This window comes from Somniosus microcephalus, chromosome 3 (genome assembly GCF_052327205.1).
Source record: "Somniosus microcephalus isolate GS21.2 chromosome 3, FLI_Smic_1.0, whole genome shotgun sequence".
In the NCBI taxonomy this organism is placed as follows: Eukaryota; Metazoa; Chordata; class Chondrichthyes; order Squaliformes; family Somniosidae; genus Somniosus; species Somniosus microcephalus.
The window spans coordinates 325493794-325509135 of NC_140989.1; the positions used below are offsets into that span (position 1 = coordinate 325493794).

Here is a 15342-nt window from a genome sequence, read left to right on the forward strand (position 1 = left end):
ACCATAGTCGAATGTCTACCTGTTACAAACTCAAGTATAGAGAAGGAAACCCGAAATGACCCGACACTCTCTCGGGTCTATGATTTGACGGTGAAGGGATGGCCAGCACATGGCGACTCACTGTTGCCAGCATTCTCGCCAAGGAGAGAACAGCTGTCAGTGTGCCGGGGGAGCTTGATGTGTGGATCCCGAGTGGTAATTCCACCCAAGTTGAGAGGTAGAGTGCTCAATGAGCTTCATGAGGGTCATCTGGGAGGGGTAAAAATGAAGAGCCTAGCCAGGGCGTTTGTGTGGTGGCCGGGAATCGATAAAGAAATCGAGGATATGACCAAGAGATGCACAGGATGCCAGAAGGTCCAAAACGCTCCACCACAGGCCCCGCTACACCCATGGGAGTGGCCCTCATCTCCATGGCAACGGGTACACATTGATTTTGCTGGTCCATTTATGGACTCAATGTTTTTAATCGCCGTGGATGCCCATTCGAAATGGCCAGAGGTCATCAAAATGTCCTCCACCACCACGGAGAAAACTATTGCAGTCCTACGGACCATCTTCGCCAGGAATGGCTTGCCAGAACAGATTTGCTCCGACAATGGACCACAGTTTGTGTCCGAGGATTTCCGGAGGTTTCTGAGGAATAACGGGGTGAAACATTACACATCTGCCCCATATCATCCAGCCACAAATGGATTGGCTGAGAGGTTTGTTCAGACCTTTAAAAAGGCAATAAAGGCGATGTATAACGACAACATACCACTACAACACAAGATGGATAATTTCTTGTTTGCTTACCGGAATGCGACACATGCAGTCACCAACCAAGCTCCAGCCATAATGTTCTTCAACCGAAGGCTAAGATGTCGCCTGGATTTGCTCAAACCAAACATAAGACGAGATGTTGAGGATAAGCAATTCCAGCACATCAATGAGAAGCCAACCAGGAGCTTCAAGATAGGGCAACCAGTCTTGGCCCGCAACTACCGAACAGAAAAATGGCAGCCAGGAACGATGTGCACACAGCAGGGACCACTAATGTACACAGTGGACATTGGAGAGAGCATCGTGAGACACCATGCTGACCAGATTCTAGAGTCACAGGAACAAGCCAAACCCATACCACGAGCATGTGCACCTGGTAATGAACCCGAAGTACAGATTGCGTCTACCTCAGAATCAGTGGTATTGGAAGCTGACGAACCAACCAATGACAATGAGCCAGAATCGACTCCGCCGCAAGAACAGGATACTCGAGAAAGGCGCTATCCAGTCAGGATCAGGAAGCCTCCTCAAAGACTGAACTTATAAATGATTATTTCAGTTGATGTATATAGTACAGAGAAAATTGTAATTGTAATTAGTTATTATTTGTTAAATGAATGTTATGTACTGTTTATCTAAAAGGGGAGGAATTGCTGTGTATGTACCTTTAAGAGAGAACTGATTTTATACTGTAGTACCGGCAGTGACCACACCTGTATATAAAGCCATAGCAGGCTTCTGTACTTTCAGTTTAAGCTTACCCTCTGTTCAGTAAATACCTGTTATTATTGTTCTCCTGCAGTCCGTGTATTATTGATACGCGGACACTACAGTTCCCACTTATGGACGTCTATTTTGCACTGTTTCAGAATCGCTTTTAAGCAATCTCTTTTGCTATCCACCACAAAATCACTTCCCAGCTGCCAATGCGCCATAAAAAATATTCTTCAAGACTCATTCATCAGACATTCGCACCACATGACCTGACCATCATAGTCATGCCTCCATGATCAGGGTATCTATGCTTGGCACGTCAGCTTTTTAAGAAACTCAGTTTCAGGAATCTTGTCTTGCTATCTGATCTTCGTTGTCTCAGACAGTGTAAGTGAAAGTGATCCAGTTTCTTAATGTCGCATGCATACGTTATCCAAGTGTCACAGGCATAAAGCAGGGTCGTCTCCCGTATACTTTGATCTTGTTCTGCAGGTTGATGCCTCTCTTGTCACAGAGGCGCTCACGGAGTTTGCCAAAAACTAAGCTAACTTTAGCGACTCTGCAGGATGCTTCTATATCAAGATGGCTTTCTCTAGACAGGGTGAATCTGATCACAGGATAAAATGTTTGATCACAGATTGTGTTGATAGGTGGACTGTAATTCTTGCCTGCGGCTGGTTTGAAGGGTAACACCGTCTTTTTAAGGCTTTACGTCCTGCCAATTTGCAGGCAAGCTGTTACAAGGTGGTTCATAAAATAAAAACAGAAAATGCTGCAAATACTCAGCAGGTCAGGCAGCATCTGTGGAGAGAGACACAGAGTTAACGTTTCAGGTCGATGACCTTTCATCAAGGTGGTTCATCATTGTTTGCACTATCCTGGGAGTGGGCCACAAGAGCACAGTCATCAGCAAATAGGAGTTCAGGAGCAAGTTCTTCCAGCACCTTTGTTTGAGCTTATAGACTAAGGCTGAAGAGCTGCCCATCAGTCCTGAATCTGATTTCGAGATTATTGAAAGCCATAACAAGTGTAGCACCAAACAAAACGCTGAAGAGTGATGATACAAGCACATATCTTTGTATGACACCATATTTAATGGGGAAGGGGACAGAATATATAGCTAATCTTGGGCATTCGCATATACTTGCTAAAAAGGATATGGAAGCACTAGAGAAAGTGAAAAGAAGATTGACAAGTATGATAGCAGAACTGAGGGGGTACAACTATCAGGAAAGACTGAACAGGCTGGGGCTCTTTTCTCTAGAAAAAAGAATGAGGGGTGACCCGATAGAAGTCTTTAGAATTAGGAAAGTTTGATAGAGTAGACGTAGAGAAGGGGGGAAAAATTCGGTGGCGCCCACTTTGGGGTGCTAACTTCGCCGGGGCGCTACTTTTAGTGCCCCGAAAAAGTTAGCGCCCAGCGCCGTAAATTCAGTGGTAGCACTCCAAGCAGGAGGCGGGGCGCTACTGGAAGCTCTCCCCCCTTCTTCCACTGAATATCGTGATGCTATGTGCAACAGCGCCGCGGTATGGCAGGCCTCCCTCCCCTGATTAAATGGGAGGGGCCTAGCGCTGTGCGCACCAGGGCCCTGCTGGACCACCAGGGAGCGAGGTGCTGGGAAAGCAGCCCAGCACTCAAGAGGAGTGCCGGGCTGAGCAATCGCGGCCGGCATCCCGAATGAAAGAGGGGAAGGGGGCAGGTGCTGGCTGTCGGCCAGAAAAAAAATGGCCGCCAAACACCTGCCCCTTTAAATACTGCCGCCGCAGCTGCACAAACGCCACCCTGACCCTGTCGGACATATCGTCCGGCGATAGGTCAGGGGACACAGCTGAAGTTTGCGACCGGGGCGCGAGCGGAGTGCTGCGCATGGCGATGACATCATCGCCGGAGGCGCAGTGCCACGAGGCGCTACTGCCTACCGCCACTGCTAACCTCCCACTGAATTATGCGGGAGGCGTTTGCGGCGCTGCGCCTAGGTGCTAGGGGCTTTGTGCCCCGTTAGCAGAAGCGCTAATAGGAGACGCAAAGTAACCCAATTTTTCCCCTCAAGATGTTTCCATTTGGGAAATTATACCTTTTGTATCCCTTTCAACTTCAAAGGGATTTGGATTTTAATTTTAATTCCCTGCTTACTTGAGAGGGAGTTTCCCAAGCACATGGCTTGGGAAGCCTGTCTGACCCATTGGTCAGTCTCAGGATATGCCGGCCAGCAGAGTAGCTAGGCCAGTTTGAAACTGGGGTAATTTTCACAACATAAGCAATGAATTTCTGTGTAAAGAGAATAGTGGTGTATGACTCACTGTTTTATACTGTATATATTCATTAAGTATTTTAACACATCTATTTCATGGGGTTAAATGTAATTTTCATTAATGCTTCAGCTTCAACCAAGCTGCCTTTAGCTCCTTTCTTGTGCTAATGTTTCAGACCTACTTGCTAATCAGAAAATCAAATGTAAATTAGATTAAAGTTTACAGCAGCCCAAGGCTCACAACGTTGAAGTAGCTGTTTATTTTTCTTTAATTCTGATCGCAAGGCAAGATCACTCAGCTGGGTAAAAGTCCAGAGCGGCCAAGAAACCTAAACAGTAGAGATGAGACTGTGGGCTTTTCTCCATAGCACAATATGATAGAACATTGCAAAAGTCCCTCAATTTAACGAATCACCACCACCCCCCCGCCCCCACACTGAGGGGAGCAGCATTTACAAAATCAATGAAAAAGTGCCAGGATTCTCACTCCTGATTGCTATCCAGTGAACTGTAGGAGAGATGCCCTAAGAATTGCCTGAAATGTGTACTCAAAATGGAATCAATAGTCAGACTGAATGCTAAAAAAGGTAAAGACCAATGCTTATTAAATCATGGAGGCTTATACAAATATTTTTTTTCAACAAGGATAGAAGACAAACCATTCAGGCCACAGGCCCAGAGATAGCTTGTTAAGTGGGGGATAATGATGTCCTGCCTTATCTCAACCCGCGAGCAACCCCTTTGTTAGCAAAGACCCGAGAAGCTAAGGAGTAAATCATTGAATTGGCACGTCTAAGTGCCAGTGCTTTGTTGATTTGGTGTTATCAGGGTGGTTGACACCAGAAGGGCTCAACTCTTCCAATACGTATCATTCAGATTGGTCAATAGAATTGAGGAAGCTTCTTTGGAAATTCATAGATACATAGAAGATAGGAGCAGGAGTAGGCCATTCGGCCCTTCGAGCCTGCTCCGCCATTCAATGAGAGCATGGCTGATCATCCAAATTCAGTACCCAGTCCCTGCCTTCTCCCAATATCCCTTGATCCCTTTAGCCTTAAGAAATATATCCAACTCTTTCTTGAATATACTTAATGAACTGGCCTCCACCGCCCTCTGTGGCAGAGAATTCCACAGGTTCACCACTCTCTGGGTGAAGAAATTCCTCCTCATTTCAGTCCTAAATGGCTTACCCCTTATCCTTAGACTATGACCCCTGGTTCTGGACTCCCCGGCCATCAGAAACATCCTCCCTGCATCTAGTCTGTCCAGGCCTGACAGAATTTTATAGGTTTCGATGAGATCCCCTCTCAATCTTCTAAACTCCAGTGAGTATAAGCCCAATCGACACAATCTCTCCTCGTACGTCATTCCTGCCATCCCAGGTATCAGCCTGGTGAATCTTCGCTGCACTCCTTCCATGGCAAGAACGTCCTTCCTCAGGTGAGGCGACCAAAACTGCACACAATACTCAAGGTGTGGTCTCACCAAGGCCCTGTACAACTGTAGCAAGACATCCTTGTTCCGTAATCGAAACCTCTTGCTACGAAGGCCAACATACCATTTGCCTTCTTAACCGCCTGCTGCACCTGCATGCTTACCTTCAGCGACTGGTGTACAAGAACACCCAGGTCTCTTTGCACTTCCCCTTCTCCCAAACTATTACCATTCAAATAATAATCTGCCTTCCTGTTTTTGCCACCAAAGTGGATAACCTCACATTTATCCACATTATAGTGGATTTGCCATGTTTCTGCCCAATCACCCAACCTGTCCAAATCGTGCTGGAGTTTCACGACATCCTCCTCCCCAGCTTTGTGTCGTCTGCAAATTTGGAGATATTACATCCAATTCCCTCGTCCAGATCATTAATATATATTGTGAACAGCTGGGGTCCTGGGACCGATCCTTGCGGCACCCCACTAGTCACTGCCTGCCACTCGGAAAACGACCCGTTTATTCCAATTCTTTGCTTTCTGTCCGCCAACCAGTTCTCTATCCAAGTCAATACCTTGCCCCCAATCCCATGTGCCTTAATTTTGCACGCTAATCTCTTACGCGGGACCTTATCGAAAGCCTTCTGAAAGTCCAAATACACCACATCCACTGGTTCTCCCTTATCTATTTTACCAGTTACATCCTCAAAAAATTCCAGTAGATTAGTCAAGCATGATTTACCTTTTGTAAATCCATGTTGACTTTGTCCGATCCAGTCACTGCTTTCCAAGTGCTCTGCTATTAAATCTTTTATAATGGACTCTAGCATTTTCCCCACTACCGATGTCAAGCTTACCGGTCTATAATTCCCCGCCTTTTCTCTACCACCTTTTTTGAATAGTGGGGTAACATTAGCTACCCACCAATCCATGGGTACCGTTCCAGAGTCTATCGAGTTCTGGAAGATGACCAGCAATGCATCTACTATTTCTAGGGCCACTTCCTTAAGTACCCTGGGATGTAGATTATCAGGCCCTGGGGATTTATCGGCCTTCAGTCCCATCAATTTTCCTAACACCATTTCCCTACAAATACTGATTTCTTTCAGTTCCACCCTTTCATCAGACCCTATGTTCCCCGGCATCTCTGGGAGGTTATTTGTGTCCTCCTTTGTGAAGACAGAACCAAAATATGTATTTAGTTGGTCTGCCATTTCTTTGTTCCCCATTATAAATTCCCCCGATTCTGACTGCAAGGGACCTACACTTGACTTCAGCAATCTTTTTCTCTTCACATATCTATAAAAGCTTTTAGTCAGTTTTTATGTTCTCTGCAAGCTTACTCTCACATTCTATTTTCCCTTTCTTAATTAATCCCTTTGTCCTCCTTTGTTGAATCCTAAACTGCTCCCAATCCTCAGGGTTATTGCTTTTTCTGGCCAATTTATATGCCCTCTCCTTGGACCTTATGCTATCCCTAATTTCCCTTGTTAGCCACGGTTGGGTCACCTTTTTTGTTTTATTTTTATGCCAAACTGGGATGAACAAATTCTGTAGTTCATCCATTCGGTCTTTGAATGTTTGCCATTGCCTATCCACCGTCAACCCTTTGAGTGCCATTCCCCAATCAATCCTACCCAACTCGCTCCTCAGACCATCAGAGTTTCCTTTATTTAAATTGAGGCCCCTAGTCTCCGAGTCAACTACTTCATTCTCCATCTTAATGAAGAATTCGATCATATTATGATTGCTCCGACCCAAGGGGCCTCTTACAACAAGATTGCTAATTAATCCTTTCTCGTTACATAATACCCAGTCTAAGATGGCCTGATCTCTGGTTGGTTCCTCGACATATTGGTCCAGGAAACCATCCCGTAAACACTCCAGGAATTCCTCCTCCACAGTATTGTTACTCATTTGGTTGGCCCAATCTATATGTAGATTAAAGTCACCCATGATGACTTGAATTGAATTGAATTGAATTGACTGCTGTGCCCTTATTGCATGCCTCTTTAATTTCTCTTTGAATGCCATCCCCAACCTCCGCCTTACTGTTTGGAGGTCTATAAACCACTCCCACTAATGTTTTTTTCCCCTTAGTATTTCTCAATTCTACCCATACAGATTCCACCTCATCAGAGCTAATATCCTTCATTACAATTGTGTTAATCCCTTCTTTAACCAGTAATGCTACCCCACCTCCCTTTCCTTTTTGCCTATCTTTCCTGAATATTGAATACCCCTGGATGTTGAGTTCCCAGTCCTGGCCTTCCTTGAGCCACGTTTCCGTAATCCCAACCAAATCATATTTGTTTACTTCTATTTGCGCAGCCAATTCATCCACCTTATTACAAATGCTCCTTGCATTAAGACACAAAGCCTTCAGGCTTGTTTTTTTAACGCTCTTAGACCTATTAGAATTATTATTTACTGTGGCCATGTTTGATTTAAACCGTTGATTTCTCTGACTGCCACTTTTGTTTTTCTCCTTCCTATCTTTTGCTTTTATCCTTGTTTCCCTTTCCTCTGTCTCCCTGCTCAGGTTCCCAACCCCCTGCCATTTTAGTTTAAACCCTCCCCCACAGCACTAGCAAACACTCCCCCTAGGACATTGGTTCCAGCCCTGTGGTGTATTTGGACTTTCAGAAGGCTTTCGATAAGGTCCCGCATAAGAGATTAGCGTGCAAAATTAAGGCACATGGGATTGGGGGCAAGGTATTGACTTGGATAGAGAACTGGTTGGCGGACAGAAAGCAAAGAGTTGGAATAAACGGGTCGTTTTCCGAGTGGCAGGCAGTGACTAGTGGGGTACCGCAAGGATCGGTCCTTTTCAGGATATACAAGATGATGCTGCAGACACTGAAGTCTGCAGTCTTCAGCCCTCAGCTTAATTCTCATTTTATTAGTAGTTCTTATAGTAGTATTTGTTGTGAAAGGTGTAGGAGTTCTTTGTCTAGCATCTGTAGAAGGCTGTCTCTGTAAAATCGGAGAGCGCACCTCCGACAGAAAAGGTTCTGAAAACCGCCGCCCGTCTCACAACTCAATCATTGTATGCTCAGGCAGAATAGGGCAATTTCAGGTGCAGGGCAGCTCATCGATGGAACTACTTTCCTGCCTCCAATTTTAACCATTTTAAAAAGCATTGGTGACAAAAATCTAAAAAAGTACTGTATCGACCAATTTAAATGTTTTATTTATAAATATTTTCCTCCCAGACACAGCTGCAGTCATGCCAACACTGAGGTCAGGATGCCAGGCCGGTGTTTTCAAATGTATGGCAGTGAGGGAGAGGAGGGAAAAGTTTTTTTTTTGTTTTTTTTTTATAAAAAGAACTTATAACTGGTTTACATTTTGATGTTGAGTCAACTGATATTGTTCTGTCCAGAAGTACACAGAATTCCAATCAACACTCCTGTACACTAATGGAACAACGTTCTTGAATTGAAAAATAGCTGTGACAGTAGCATTCAATATTTCCCCATCAGCAGCCTGTGTGAAAAATTCAGGTCATGGTTACTATGGGCCATATTTTGTGACCCCGAGTGGTTACGAGGTGCGCATGCGCCCGTAGGGGCTGCGCAAGTTCCGGGTTTAGGCATGCGAAGCGCATTCCGGGTTTAGGCATGCAAAGCACAAGCGCTAAAACCCAGAACTTGCGATCTGTCAAGAATTCTCTTGACAGAGCCTCTGCATCCCTGGGAGATGGGCCTCTGCGGGTGGAGAGTTGTGCTATTTGCCCAACTTCCGCCCGCTGAATGCCCGTGAAATTCTTACGCCTGGTAAAAGCCTGCTTTTACCAACATAAGAGTTTAAAAAAAAAGAAAAATAAAATATTATCACTGTTATACATTAAAAACCCTGTCCAATAAGGTAAGTTTATTTTTAGCCCCATTAAAACATATAGGCCCAGAAATTCGGCCCCCGACCGGCACTTACCTTGCGCGCCGGCCGTTGAGCTGTGGGCCCGTGTGGGATTCCGATCCTGGGCCTCCTCCAACTGCCGGCGCGCAGTGCTTGCATATCCCAGGGGCGCAGTTAGTTCGATACGTCCCCTGGGATCACGTGGGCCATGGAGAGCCAATGGTAGCAGGGAATGCTTCATTCATAAGTTTGACAGGAAGAGCTGTCAAACCTATAAATATAATAAGCCCCAAAACATCATTAAACTTCAAATAATTTTTTTTTAAAAACATCACATTTTTAAAATAACTGAAAATTACATAAAATAACTATTTTAAACAATGGCCCAGAAATTAGGTTCGGGGGCTTGCCGCGCGTGCAAGCCCCCGATGTGCATTTACCCGGTGCGCTGACAGCTGAAGCCTGGGCCTGCTTGGAATTCCTGTCACTGGCCCGGTTCAGCTGTCGGCGCGCTGTGCTTGCCTGATCCAACGGCATAGTTAGTTCGATGTGCCGGCTGGGATCAGGTGAGCACTGGGCAGCCAATCAGGGGAGGGAAAAATTCATTCATGAGTTTGATAGTAAGAACGGTCAAACTCATGAAAACTACAGGCACCCAAAACACTACTTAAACTTTAAATAAAATTTAAAAAAACATCCCACTAATTAAATGAACTATAAATAACTTTAAAAAACTAGTTTAAAAAATTAATCAAATTTTTGAAAAAAATAATTTTTTAAGAAATCGTGTCTAAAAATAAACTTACCTTACTGTAAAGTCCTTAAAAACAATAAAGCTGTGGAAAAAATGTTATAATTTTAAATAATAGACCACTTACCTTAAAGAATCAAGTCCTTACGTCTCCTTTCTAAAAAGTTCAGGCCTTTACACACGGGCAAACCTGTCAAAAAGAAGGAAGTTCAACGCGCACGCGTTGGACCTCTGAACCCCTTGGAGGAAATGCCGGTTTCTCGCGCATGCTGAAATCCGGCACTTCCAACGGGCCCACGCGTGAGTACCCCGTCCGTACTCGCGCGTTGGGACCGGAATTACTGGCCCATTTTACATCTTCTAACGGGACTAAAAATAAACTTACATTTCTTTAAAGTATTTAAAAATAATAAACCTGTGGAAAAAATGTTTTAATTTTAATTAATTCACCACTTGCCTTGCTAAAAGCAGGCCTTGCGCCTGCTTTTTAAAAGTGTAACTCCTGGAGACTTACCCTCTGAACCCCTTCTTTCAGGGGAACGGAAGTGCTGGTTTCCCACGCATGCACGAAACCGGCACCTTCGTTGGACCTACGGGTGAGTACCCCGTGCGTACTCGCGCGTTGGGACCCGAATTTCTGGGCCTATAATTTCCCCTCCCCCAAAATTAAACTTTTGTTTAAAATATTTAATTAAATGGCATTTTAATTCATTTTAAATATGTAATAAAAAAAATTATTTAATGTGTTCGTGCATTTTTTAACTGATCATCATTCATACTTATGGGAGGTCCGTACGTACAGAACTCCCATAAGTATGAATAGGGATTCCCTTCTTTTATTAGTTGGGCACACGTGATCCCAGGGGCGCTTGCGAACTGCCTGCGCCCCTGGGATATGTGGGCTTCTGCCCACGCGGACCCAGAGAGGCCCAGGATCGCAAGTCTCCATACCTCCCGGGCCACCAGATATTTTACAGGTCGGAGGCATCGGCCCGCAGGAAGCCTCCGATCACAAATGTTGTGCCTATATGTTTGAGTTGTTTCTCCCAGCTAGCTCACCACTTTTCTTAAATAAAAAAGAAACCTCACTTTTTTTGGCTGGGGGAGGCAGGACGGGGGGAAAAAAGAGAAGCGATTTCCTCAACTCACATTGTATAAAGAAAATTATAAAGAACTTATTTATAAATTCGTTCAGAGAAAATCTTCCCCAAACGTGACGTAGTTACTGCATCCTAACAGGTCTAAGCTGCAAGGATTTAAAAACACAAACAGTAAAATTGTTGTCGACATTTAGTCTGTAGACTCACAGCAATTCTCATTACTGATCTCTACACATCCCAGGCTAACTACACTAGTCTTTACATAGCCAAATGTCTGTGGGTAATGGTGGAAGATAGGAATGGATCATTCCCTTTCTGTTCCATGTACTTTTCATTTGGTTAACAGCATGTGCCAGGCTGGAACCTCCCCTCAGTTGCCTCCTCTCAAGTAGCTATAAAAGAATCATAGAATGATACAGCACAGAGGGAGGCCAGTCGGCCCATTGTGCCTGTGCCGGCTTTATGAAAGAGCTATCCAATTAGTCCGACTCCCCTGCTCTTTCCACATAGTCCTGCCAATTTTTCCCCTACAGGTATTTATCCAATTCCCTTTTCAAAGTTACTGTTGAAGCTACACACATGATTGTGGATTATAAGCAACATTCACTAATCCTGCAATGTGAGTTTTTTATTCATTCCTAGGATGTCGGCGTCTCTGGCAAGGCCAGCATTTATTGCCCATCCCTAGATGCCCTTGAGAAGGTGGTGGTGAACCGCCTTCTTGAACCGCTGCAGTCCATGTGGTGAAGGTACTCCCACAGTGCTGTTAGGGAGGGAGTTCCAGGATTTTGACCCAGCGACAATGAAGGAACAGCGATATATTTCCAAGTCAGGATGATGTGTAACTTGGAGGGGAACTTGTAGGTGATGGTGTTCCCTTGCGCCTTCTGCCCTTGTCCTTCTAGGTGGTAGAGGTCGCGGGTTTGGGAGGTGTTGCCGAAGAAGTCTTAGTGAGTTGCTGCAGTGCATCTTGTAGATGGTACACACTGCAGCCACGGTGCGCCGGTGGTGGAGGGAGTGAATGTTTAAGGTGGTAAAGGGGGTGTCAATCAAGCGGACTGCTTTGTTCTGGATGGTGTCAAGCTTCTTGATTGTTGTTGGAGCTGCACTCATCATGGCAAGTGGGGAGTATTCCATCACACTCCTGACTTGTGCCTTGTAGATGGTAAAAAGGCTTTGAGGTGGTGAGGTACTCTCCGCAGAATACCCAGCCTCTGACCTGCTCTTGTGGCCACAGTATTTATGTGGCTGGTCCAGTTAAGTTTCTGGACAATGATGACCCCCAGGATGTTAATGCAGAAGATGCAACACCTGCCCTTATAGCTCCCCCCTTCCCACTGTCCAGGGCCCCAAACACCCCTTCCAGGTGAAACAGCGATTTACCTGTACTTCTTGCAATCTAGTATACTGTATTCGCTGCTCACGATGTGGTCTCCTCTACATTGGGGAGACCAAACGCAGATTGGGTGACTGTTTTGTGGAACACCTCCGTTCAGTCCGTAAGGGTGACCCCGAGCTTCCGGTCGCCTGTCATTTCAATTCACCGCTCCATTCCCACTCAGACCTCACCGTCCGCAGCCTCTTGCATTGTTCCACGGAAGCTCAGCGTAAACTCGAGGAACAGCACCTCATCTTCCGATTAGGCACTTTACAGCCTTCCGGAGGACTCAATATCGAGTTCAACAATTTCAGATCATAACCTCGGCCATTATATTTTTTATCCACACCTTTGGTTTGTGCCTTTTCCTTTTTTTCTCTCCCACATGGCAGCTGTCTCTCATTCTGCCAGCGCATTTCACACTTCATCTACAGCCATCCTTTGTCTCTTTACCTGTCCTATTACCATCTCGTCTTGCCTTGAATATCTCTTAATGTCTCTTCACCTCCCACAGAACTTCCTTTTTGTTCTTTCATCTCCTCCCCCATTTCCCAGCCCCCAAACCAGATTTTCAACCTGTTTCATTTCCTGCTTTTTTCTCAGTTCTGAAGAAGGGTTTCGACCTGAAACGTTAACTCTGTTTCTCTCTCCACGGATGTTGCCTGGCCTGCTGAGTTTTTCCAGCGTTTTCTGTTGTTATCCAGGATGTTGATAGTGGGGGATTCAGCGATGGTAATGCCGTTGAATGTCAAGGGGCGGTGGTTAGATTCTCGCTTGTTGGAGATTGTCATTGCCTGGCACTTGTGGCGCGCATGTTACTTGCCACTTATCAGCCCAAGCCTGAATGTCATCCAGGTCTTGCTGCATTCGGGCACGGACTGCTTCATTATCTGAGGAGTTGCAAATGGAACTGAACACTGGGCAATTATCAGCGAACATCCCCACTTCTGACCTTATAATGGAGGGAAGTCATTGACGAAGCAGCTGAAGATGGTTGGGCCTAGGACACTGTCCTGAGGAACTCCTACAGCGATGTCCTGGGGCGGGGAGGATTGCCCTCCAACTACAACCATCTTCCTTTGTGCTAGGTATGACTCCAGCCAGTGGAGAGTTTTCCCCGATTCCCACCGACTTCAATTTTACTAGGGCTCCTTGATGCCACACTCGGTCAAGGGCAGTCACTCTCACCTCACCTGTGGAATTAAGCTCCTTTGTCCATGTTTGGACCAAGGTTATAATGAGGGCTGGAGCCGAGTGGTCCTGGCGGAACCCAAACTGAGCATTGGTGAGCAAGTACCGCTTGATAGCCCTGTCGACGACACCTTCCGTCACTTTGCTGATGATTCAGAGTAGACTGGCGGGGCAGTAATTGGCCGGATTGGATTTGTCCTGCTTTTTGTGGTCAGGACATACCTGGGCAGTTTTCCACATTGTCGGGTAGATGCCAGTGTTGTAGCTGTACTGGAACAGCTTGGCTAGAGGCGCGGCTAGTGTTGGAGCACAAGTCTTCAGCATGATAGCCGGGATGTTGTCAGGGCCCATAGCTTTTGCTGTATCCAGTGCGCTCAGCCATCTCTTGATATCACGTGGAGTGAACTGAATTGGCTGAAGACCGGCTTCTGTGATGGTGGGGGACCTCAGGAGGAGGCCGAGATGGAGTCTTCCCCATTGATTGATTAAAAACTAACTTTGGTTAACCCTCTCTAATCTGACTATAAAAAGCAACATCCTTCTAGAATGTTTTGCTCTTCTCTGTAATTGAACAAATTCCATCACCATTAGTATCAAAAAAAGACCAAAGAATACAGGCAAAAGGAAGGAGGACTTCCCCCACCTCTTCGATCAGCTGTTGTTTTCCCTCCCAAATTGTAGATCAAAAACATGGAAGAAAGAATCCTTTAAATCCCAGGGCAACCATCAAAGCAATTTCATACTTATTAATCTTCTAGCCTATATGAATAGTTCAGTGTAAGTTTCTTGCTCTTCATTAAAGCTAAAGGATTCAGACTGCATTAGTACTCAATCAAGAGAAATCCTTTCTTGTTGGAAATGAGCCAAAACAACTGGTGTGGAGCAATTTGTGTCCTGCAGTACTTCAAACCAACCATCTGGATACTTATTTTTTCAGAATTATACAACATCAGTAAAAATAAGAGACATCAAAGTAAGAAGTTCAGTTTCTTTTTAAATATTGTTTTAATGCATTTATTTTCTGTTCCAGCTTTCCTCACAACACCCCAACTGTTCACAGGATTTTAGGCAGATAATCTTCTCCCTGGAATCCCCCAACACCACTTGAATCAGGAGTTGCTCGTGGACAGTTTAGGCCACATTGCCTTCCTGGAGAAGAAATACATCTGCACTTCGATGCATCAATGTACAGTGCACTTTAGTCTTCCAATTTAACCATTGGATCTTGATTTTGATATTAATCTTCTGCTTCCATAAGACACATATTTAGTTTGCACCCTACACAATACACCATTAAAAACATTCCATTTCTTCTTTGATGGTTTTCTCCATAATTTCAACAATTCTAATCAACTCTTAAAATCATATATTCATTAATTACAACATTCCTACATTACAACAGTGACTACGCTTCAAATGTACTTCATTGGCGGTAAAGAGCTTTGGAACGTCCTGAGGTCATGAAAGGCGCTACACAAATGCAAGTCTTTTTTTTTCCCTTTAAGACTTACTGCAACTCATGTCCCAAGATCAAGTATTTAAATTAGTTCAACATCTTCAAGATTTGCAAATCTTTGCATGCATTTCATGGATGCATAATTGTACAAAGGTTGTCCTGATTTGTAACAATACACAGATTTTTAAAAAAAGTAATAAAATGGGTAAGATCAGTGAATCTTGGTCTGGGAGTCTGGCTGGCACAGTGGATTACACTCACTGATCTTTCATCTCCAGGTTTGAAGCTAATACATATCAATAGTATAAAGGTCTGAGGTTGTGAAAGGCGCTATATAAATGCAAATCTTTCCTTTTTCTTCTCTCTGCTGGAGGAAAGGGTGCTAAGTGCAATGTATTTAAGCAGACTGTACAGTTCTTCTTAGGCATTAGTCCACAACATAGA

At 44.8% G+C, this 15342-nt stretch overlaps 1 protein-coding gene across 1 annotated transcript in view; it reads right to left on the reverse strand.

Moving 5' to 3' along the window:
• The window catches only part of ccdc24 (coiled-coil domain containing 24), a 144570-nt gene that overhangs the window by 86193 nt on the left and 43035 nt on the right, over positions 1-15342 (reverse strand). The gene's annotated exons all lie outside the window — the stretch shown is intronic.